The following is a 7,384-nucleotide window of genomic DNA, read 5'->3' on the forward strand; positions in this document are numbered from 1 at the left end:
TTTCCTCCTTTGTGTCATTATTTCATTTTTTTATTCTTTGTCCTCGACCCCCCCCCCCTCCCCCAAGGGTTCCTAAATCTACGCAGGGTTGCCAACTTACCGTGCACAGAAGAAGGAAGGCAGCATTTAGAAGCCAGACATAGATGCATTCAGGTGCCATTAGTCTCCTCAAACTTGCATTTATGCGAACCCAATTCCCTCCGAGTCGTAAATAAGTTTGTGGTTTCCCCATCCTAAGATAAGGCCCACGAAACGCAAGACATGTTCTCGGTTTGTAGTTGATGAGATTCCACTCACAAATGATTTGTTCGGGAGTTCGTTTCCCCCGGATCTCAATTTTGTCTCGTTTTGGCCCCCCTGGTGTTCAGTTCAAGTCCACTCGAATGGAAGTGATCTCCTTTCCCTTACATTTTTGAGCATTTCTTCATCTTGGACTCTTTTTTATGTGCCGAAACATCAATTACGACTGTAGATTCCTTCACCTAACTTGACCATAAACGTGCTTAAGGCCATTAAACTTAGTCACGGATTGGGCGATAAAAAGAAATCGGGAACCCACAAGCTCGCCCATCATCCACCCCACTAAGAAATGGTTTTATGATCTCAATGACATCTCCCCATCGATGAACGAATATCTATCCACTATCTAGAGGCTCTTTGGGTTTGTTTCTTCCAGCATTCGACGACTTCTCTTTAATGAGCTTGAAATATGATTACCTACGAGATGTTGACAGATGAGTCCTTCATTTCAAGATGATTAAGAAGAGAGAGAATGGATCAATGGTAATCAAACCGATGGCACGATTTCAATCGATATCAGAGCTGTTTTGGATTTCCAAGTCGTTCATGGTGGTTTCAGTTGAGATGTGTCTTGTTAAGTAATTCAACCTCCTCTTCTTTGGAATCCACCACATTTTGCTGGGTGTAACTGATCCACGGAGATTGCAAAGAATTGAGGTTTTGTCAAAATTTCGCCCTATCTACCATTAGCACACAATAATAGGTGGGAACTTCGGAACGATCTCCTTCAATTAGGTAGATATCCGAGACACCAGAAAACCATAGTCGGTCGAACTCCGATCACAGCATTCATTTGAACGAACCAATGTGTTCCAAAGAACTGGCCACTCGTATGGTATCCTAATTTATAGTGAGAGACTTGGGTGTTTACTTGGCTCATTGGCGGAATTCCAAATGGTAGCCACCGAAGGTTCGTACAACCAGGTGGGAGTTCTTTAAAGTGTCTGTACACTTTAATATTCCAATTACAAACAAGTCAAGCCACGAGATCATCCCAAATTCTATTGAGTGTCAGGATTCTTGAGGGTCACAGTTCAGCATCTCAAAGACGAACAACCACCAGCATCTACAAACCCTTGATAAAATGTTGGCGTGCTAAGGAGGGGAAGAGAAGGTGTGTCGAATTAATGCAAAAGAATACGGCCGATGAGGTCTGAAAACGAGAGCCAAAGAATCCATAAAGACGAGCTCTTAAGTGAAACTGGCACAGCCTCTGCATTGGAATATCAATAGATAAATGAGGAAAATACCGACGAGATGTCATAAATAGTAGTACATGCACCGCCCGCCAATGCAGGCCCTCTTAATGAAGCCACTTTGAAGTCTTGTAATTGGCCCGAATTCTCATGAATTGGCATTTCGCGGCCATCCACCCACTTGAACTTGCCTCCACCCGTTATCACCACCTCTCGTGCTGAAATCAGTTTATCTTCCTTGCTCCAAAGAGTTAACATCTCATTCCCGTTGCCATCTTTGATTCCAAACTCGACCGACGACGACAATGATGGTGCCGTGGGTTGGATTCAGAACGGCCTCTTCCCGCACGCCTTGTCTCATAAAATTGACAAATAGGTCCTGCGGAAGAGCGAGCACAAATCTGAACCAAATGTATGGCTGACCATTGATTTATCTGCCAGCCATCAATGGTCCTCGACATTTAAAGGGCCCGGCCAGGACCTTCCTCGCCGATCGATTTTGGTGTAGAAGAGATGTAGTAGCGTCCATGAGGTCTTGAGTTTGAGGGGAAGACCAATGAGAACGGCCTCAAAACCAATACTCACCATACATGGAGGATAATTTATGCGGAGGCGGAAGCGAGAAAGAAAGAAATCCGCCTATCTCAATCACTCTTGACAGGCACAAAAGTGTTAGATTCTGACTCTCCATCATTGCTCAAATGCAAATCAACTGATTTTGGAAATCAACAGCGGCCAAGCGAAACCTCGGTTTCTACGAGAATTTGCCTCTTCGGGTTGGCTCATACTCAATAGATGAAATGAACATCTCCCAGAGAGCCCAAGGTCTTGGGGCGATATTTCAATTAATATTTTCTGGGCCAACCACTGACAATGAAGCTTCTGTGCAACGAATTGGTTTACATAAATCACTTGTATCTTCTGAACGAACTCAACTTGATAACTGTTCACCTGAAATCAACATCACCACAGACAAGGAAAAGAGGGGAAACTGCGTTTTGGACGTCTTGGCATTATCGAAGAGTTTGCACCAACCCTTATCATGAATTATAGAGGCCTTTAGCCAAACCCAGAAGCCCACCTCCGTTCCTAATTAGAGATTATTCGGTGAATAGGGTAATTTTCTCGGGTCCTGAAATAACTCTTGCATACTATCTGCCCTCCGATCTGCCGTCTCCATTGTAAGCTTCCCCATTTATCGGTTAATTTCCATCAATTTCCGCCAAAAATCCTGTCTAATTTGGTTCATTCTTTCACTGCGGCAAGAAGATCATATTGAGATGAGCTTTGAGAATATATAGCCCATCGTAGGAGCGTAGAAGCCCGCCATTTCTAGATAGGTATCATTATAATTGGTGGAAAAGATGATGGTGATGATGATGGCAAATCTTTCCCCGGCTTTAAAACCATAATATTGCGATGATCAAGCGGTTTTTTTTTCTTCCCCAAACTTTGGTCAACATGTCAGATTTCCGCCATTTTTCACTGAGACATTGTCCAACATAGATTATTATTATTAGGGTGCCCACAAGTGTTCAGCCTTACCCCTTTTGAAAGTCAGGCGATGAGAGACCTTTTGAGAGTCCTTTCAAACTTAGTCGAGTGGCTTCTTTTCATTCCGGAGATGAAATATGAAGCATCTCTTGAGTCTCGCACTTGTTCCCCAGGTACCATTCTGTTCTACGGGTGTTTGCAATGGGGTCATTGCCGTAATTCAGGTCTCTCGCGAGAAATTAATGCACATCTCTGGGATCTTGAATTCTATTTACGGCCGGACTACCAACCATAATGTTAAAGCCCTTCCTAACTCACTAACGGGAGCAGATATGGAGATTGGAAATGGAAACACCGGGTGCATTGCTTGGCAAACACTTCGAATAATGTTGCCAGTTGCCAATTATGGGCAAATTTTTGCACTCCTGCAAACCTCTGTGTAGGTCACTTACCTAATGAGGTGAAGTGAAGATTGGTCAAACCTTTCGGACTTTGTTATTCGTCTTGAGGCGCTGAATTCTACCTTGAGCGATTGCGTTTGAATGATCTTAATGAGCCATGTTTCGAAGGGTCACGTAATTGTGGTCACCCTGAACATCTTTCCCTTCCTCCCTCCCTTCCTAATTTCGCTTTTGATGAGAACAAGATTTATCTGACAAAACACCATTAGTAGTCGATAATGACCGAAATTCTGCTTTATCTCTTCCATCGCACCCAAGCTGACCAATGAACCGAGGTCACCTCTATCTCAAGCCATGCCCAGCTGGTCGGGGTCCCCTTGTGAGCCCAAAAATGGGCCCCAACTAGTAGTGAGTAATTTCCAGAGATTGTTTCACACCAGACCTGCCTGAATCAAAACAATGGACCTGGTCATACGGGCTGCCAGTGGCGTTCGATCTGGTTTTAATGGTTGATTGGAGAGTCCAGATTGAAGCTCAATATGGAGGGTTACGGGCCTTAAGATCTCTCTTGTCCTGGCTTCACAAGGTAATCGGCCAAATTACCTAATAAGGTAGCCTCAAAGTCATTAGAAGCCAACGAGCGAACTAGTGAACACGTGATGGTGCTCTAGTCTAGATGGTCTACTACCTTTTTTTAAGTATGGAAATCAATCAGTGTTACCACTCGGAATTGATGGTGGGACAAAGTGGGAGACATCTTTTTCCACTTTGGTTGTGGATCTATCAATTTGGACTGAGTTTCAATTGGGCGTCCAAGAAGTTGGAATAAATTAGGGAGTGTGGTGTTTTCGAAATGTGAATTCTTAATTAGTTACGTTTTCCTATTCTTGGAGGCCTCTGGAAACATTTGGCAAGGCGAACAAATGAATTCATTGGCATAAAATGCCATCCAAGCGGGAGGGGTGTCTTTAGTATACTCCGTGGTTGGTAGCCCAATTATGTTTGCAAACCTTTTCAGAAGAATGTGGAGGTGGAGGAAGAGGGTGAGCAACTGATCTACTCAAGAGACAAAAGCCTTTTCACCGAATACGTTGAATAGATAATATTGATTCTAATATTGAGTGAAACACTAGAAGTATGAAGCCATAATAGATTCATAACTAGCATTGAAGTAAAGAAAATATTGGCATACCAAGAACGAATTCAATGTTAAGTTCCAACTAGACTGCGTTTAACGTTTAGATTTGATCAGTTGAATATCAGGCAAGAACCTAAATTATCTTACTAAGTATGTACAACCTGGTAAGCGTTTTCAGTGTTTTCAAAAGCAAATATTTCACTAACAGCATTGATCTCGAGTTCTTAAGGAGTTACCCAAGGAAAAACCAACCAGTAAGCTTTGTAGTGACATTCTAAGAGTGAAATATTAAATGCTAGTTTCAGTCAGTCTTGCACAATAATTAAAGGCTAGCAAACCCTTCCAAAATCGTTGATACCTCAATGAAAATACCACATTGACGTTACTTGCACCGTTGAGCAATGCGATGAGACTTTTGCTGAATGTTTCTCTTTGTGCAAGCAGACAATTGTTTGATCCATTTTAACTCGAACCTCTGCACAAAGGCATCCATCCAGTAATGGAAGAGAGCATACCAACGACTTAACGATTTTAAAGAGTGGTCCAATGGTCAATGATTTCTTCGATGCAACTCACTTGCAAAGAAACTCCCGACAAACCAACTGCAAGCTTAAAGCGACCCTACTTCATGTGATTTTTAATTACAGTATAATAAAGATTTGGATATCATAACTTTACAATGACATGTGGCCTCTAAAAATGGAGCTTGCAACCTGATAAGAAGATAGAGCAGAGCAGCTTGAACAATGTCCACGTTCTTTGAATTACCATTGGTCAGTTTTCTCGAACATTACTTCCATGTTTCATGATCTTTCTGATTCTTACTCGTTCCGCTCCGTACTCCCAATTATATTTTTAGCCATTGTTGACTCCAGCCTTTGATGAATTTTATGAATTCCAAGTCAGTTTAGAACAGCTAAACGAGCCAATCGTAATTGGTAACGAAGCAAGAACACAACAAATGGCATTCTTCATGGTCTACACACATTCTCCGAGTGTATCTTTTCATTTTGTCTTTCCGTTTTGCTATACAGTATACAGTTTGCAGTAGCAGTCTGTTACGAGTCGCAGAATTCGAAGCATTTTGAAGATGTGCTGAAGAGTTGAGCTTGATCACATCTTGATCTCTGGAGTTGCCGGCTTTCAACTCATTCACGTTGGGATTGTCGGTTGCGCTTCGACAGTTCCAATGGTCTGGATGGGCCAAATTTCTGTATTGGTTGATACGATCTCGGAGGATAATGATCAATGATCATGATATTCCATGAGAACGGAAACATTGCGCATAGGCATCAGAGGCCCTCGTTATAATTGAAGTCGAAGGTTTTGGCGAGGGCATGCAAGACGGTATTCTATTTGATCCAGGGGGAATGGAAAGTAAGTATCAAAGTTTCTAACCGGGTCCATCACTCGCTTTGAGATATGATTGATTTTGGGAGAAGAGCTCGATCGAGAGAGCAAACTGATCAGAAAGTTCCGGCTGTCATTCATTCATTTTTTTGCCCATTCGGCAACTTGCGAAGGGTTAGTCATGCTTTCAAAATAAACAGATCATCAGTGCAAAAAATATGGACTCTGTATGTTTTTCTTTGATTGTTTGATTGTCCATCATGAAACTTTATGGGTTCGCTCCATAGACTTGAGTAACAATGCCCGCAAGGCAAAGCGTGTTTGTGTTGAGCTTACTGGGCTGTATGTCTGTGGAGTTTTCCGCTAAGTGTGCCACCCTGGTCATGTTTGTGCTGCAAATTCGAAGAAAATTGGGAACATTTGCCGTCAATTCCCTTTACCCACCCGTGGGGGCACTTGAGACGTAAATGTCAGGCCAGAGATATCTGAACACCACTAAAATCCGTTTTAATATTCTAGACACGAGTATTGAGGATGTATATGTTTATATTGTACTAAATTGCTTGAAACTTGGCGTTTTGAGCTCTATGAGGGCACGAAGGTGACGAAGTTGCTGTGATTGAAATGCATCACTTAAACTCTTCGCAAAGGCGAACTTGCCTTTGTGTGAAGATTTTATAAATGTTTTTTTACCTTAAAAAAGCATGCCATTTCTTTAAATCTGATTTGAAGTTCAACTTAAGGAAGCAAATGCAAAGAAATGGAAAACGGAGAAAGGTACTAGAGAAATGAAGCACGTTCCGGTCACTTCTTTATGTCTTTGTTAATGCAAATGAAACTAGAAATGGGACACAAGCTATATTTGGCCTGAAACAGAGTTCAGAATCTTTGATCCGCAACCGGTTGTATTAACTTCATATCCCGAAAAACGAACCGGCATCTATATTTAGATATCAACGCAATTGTTTCCCGTAGAAGAAGCAACGAAGCAAACAAGTTTATACACTTTGGGAACTCTTGCCCACGGTGCTTTTTTCAATGATTGAGGATGTCTTAAATTTCAAAATATTTCAATCCAAATCTACCAATGATTACGGCTGTAAATAAAAGGTAGGTAAAAATGGTCAACAAGTAATCCAAAGTTGTTTAAAAAGGTGTATAAAATACTCAAAAAAGCTACAAAAAGCAAAAAAATATACAAAACTACAGGCCCCTCTGCGTGTTTAGTACTAGATATTGCGGTTCTAAGCGGGTGAGTAGCGAATTTTTTTAAGACTTTGTAGAATGCACGGCAAAAATGGTGTTTCTACTGTTTAAAGAAACTTCTATTTATCCATTTTCTCACTCTCATAGTATAAATAATCTATGATCAATAAGCAAGCTGCGGAAGGAGGACAACGGTGCAATGATTACCTTGTTAGTAATAATAATAATAATAATAATAATAATAATAATAATAATAATAATAATAATAATAATAATAATAATAATAATAATAATAATAA

This window comes from Tigriopus californicus, chromosome 10 (genome assembly GCF_007210705.1).
Source record: "Tigriopus californicus strain San Diego chromosome 10, Tcal_SD_v2.1, whole genome shotgun sequence".
Taxonomy (NCBI): domain Eukaryota; kingdom Metazoa; phylum Arthropoda; class Copepoda; order Harpacticoida; family Harpacticidae; genus Tigriopus; species Tigriopus californicus.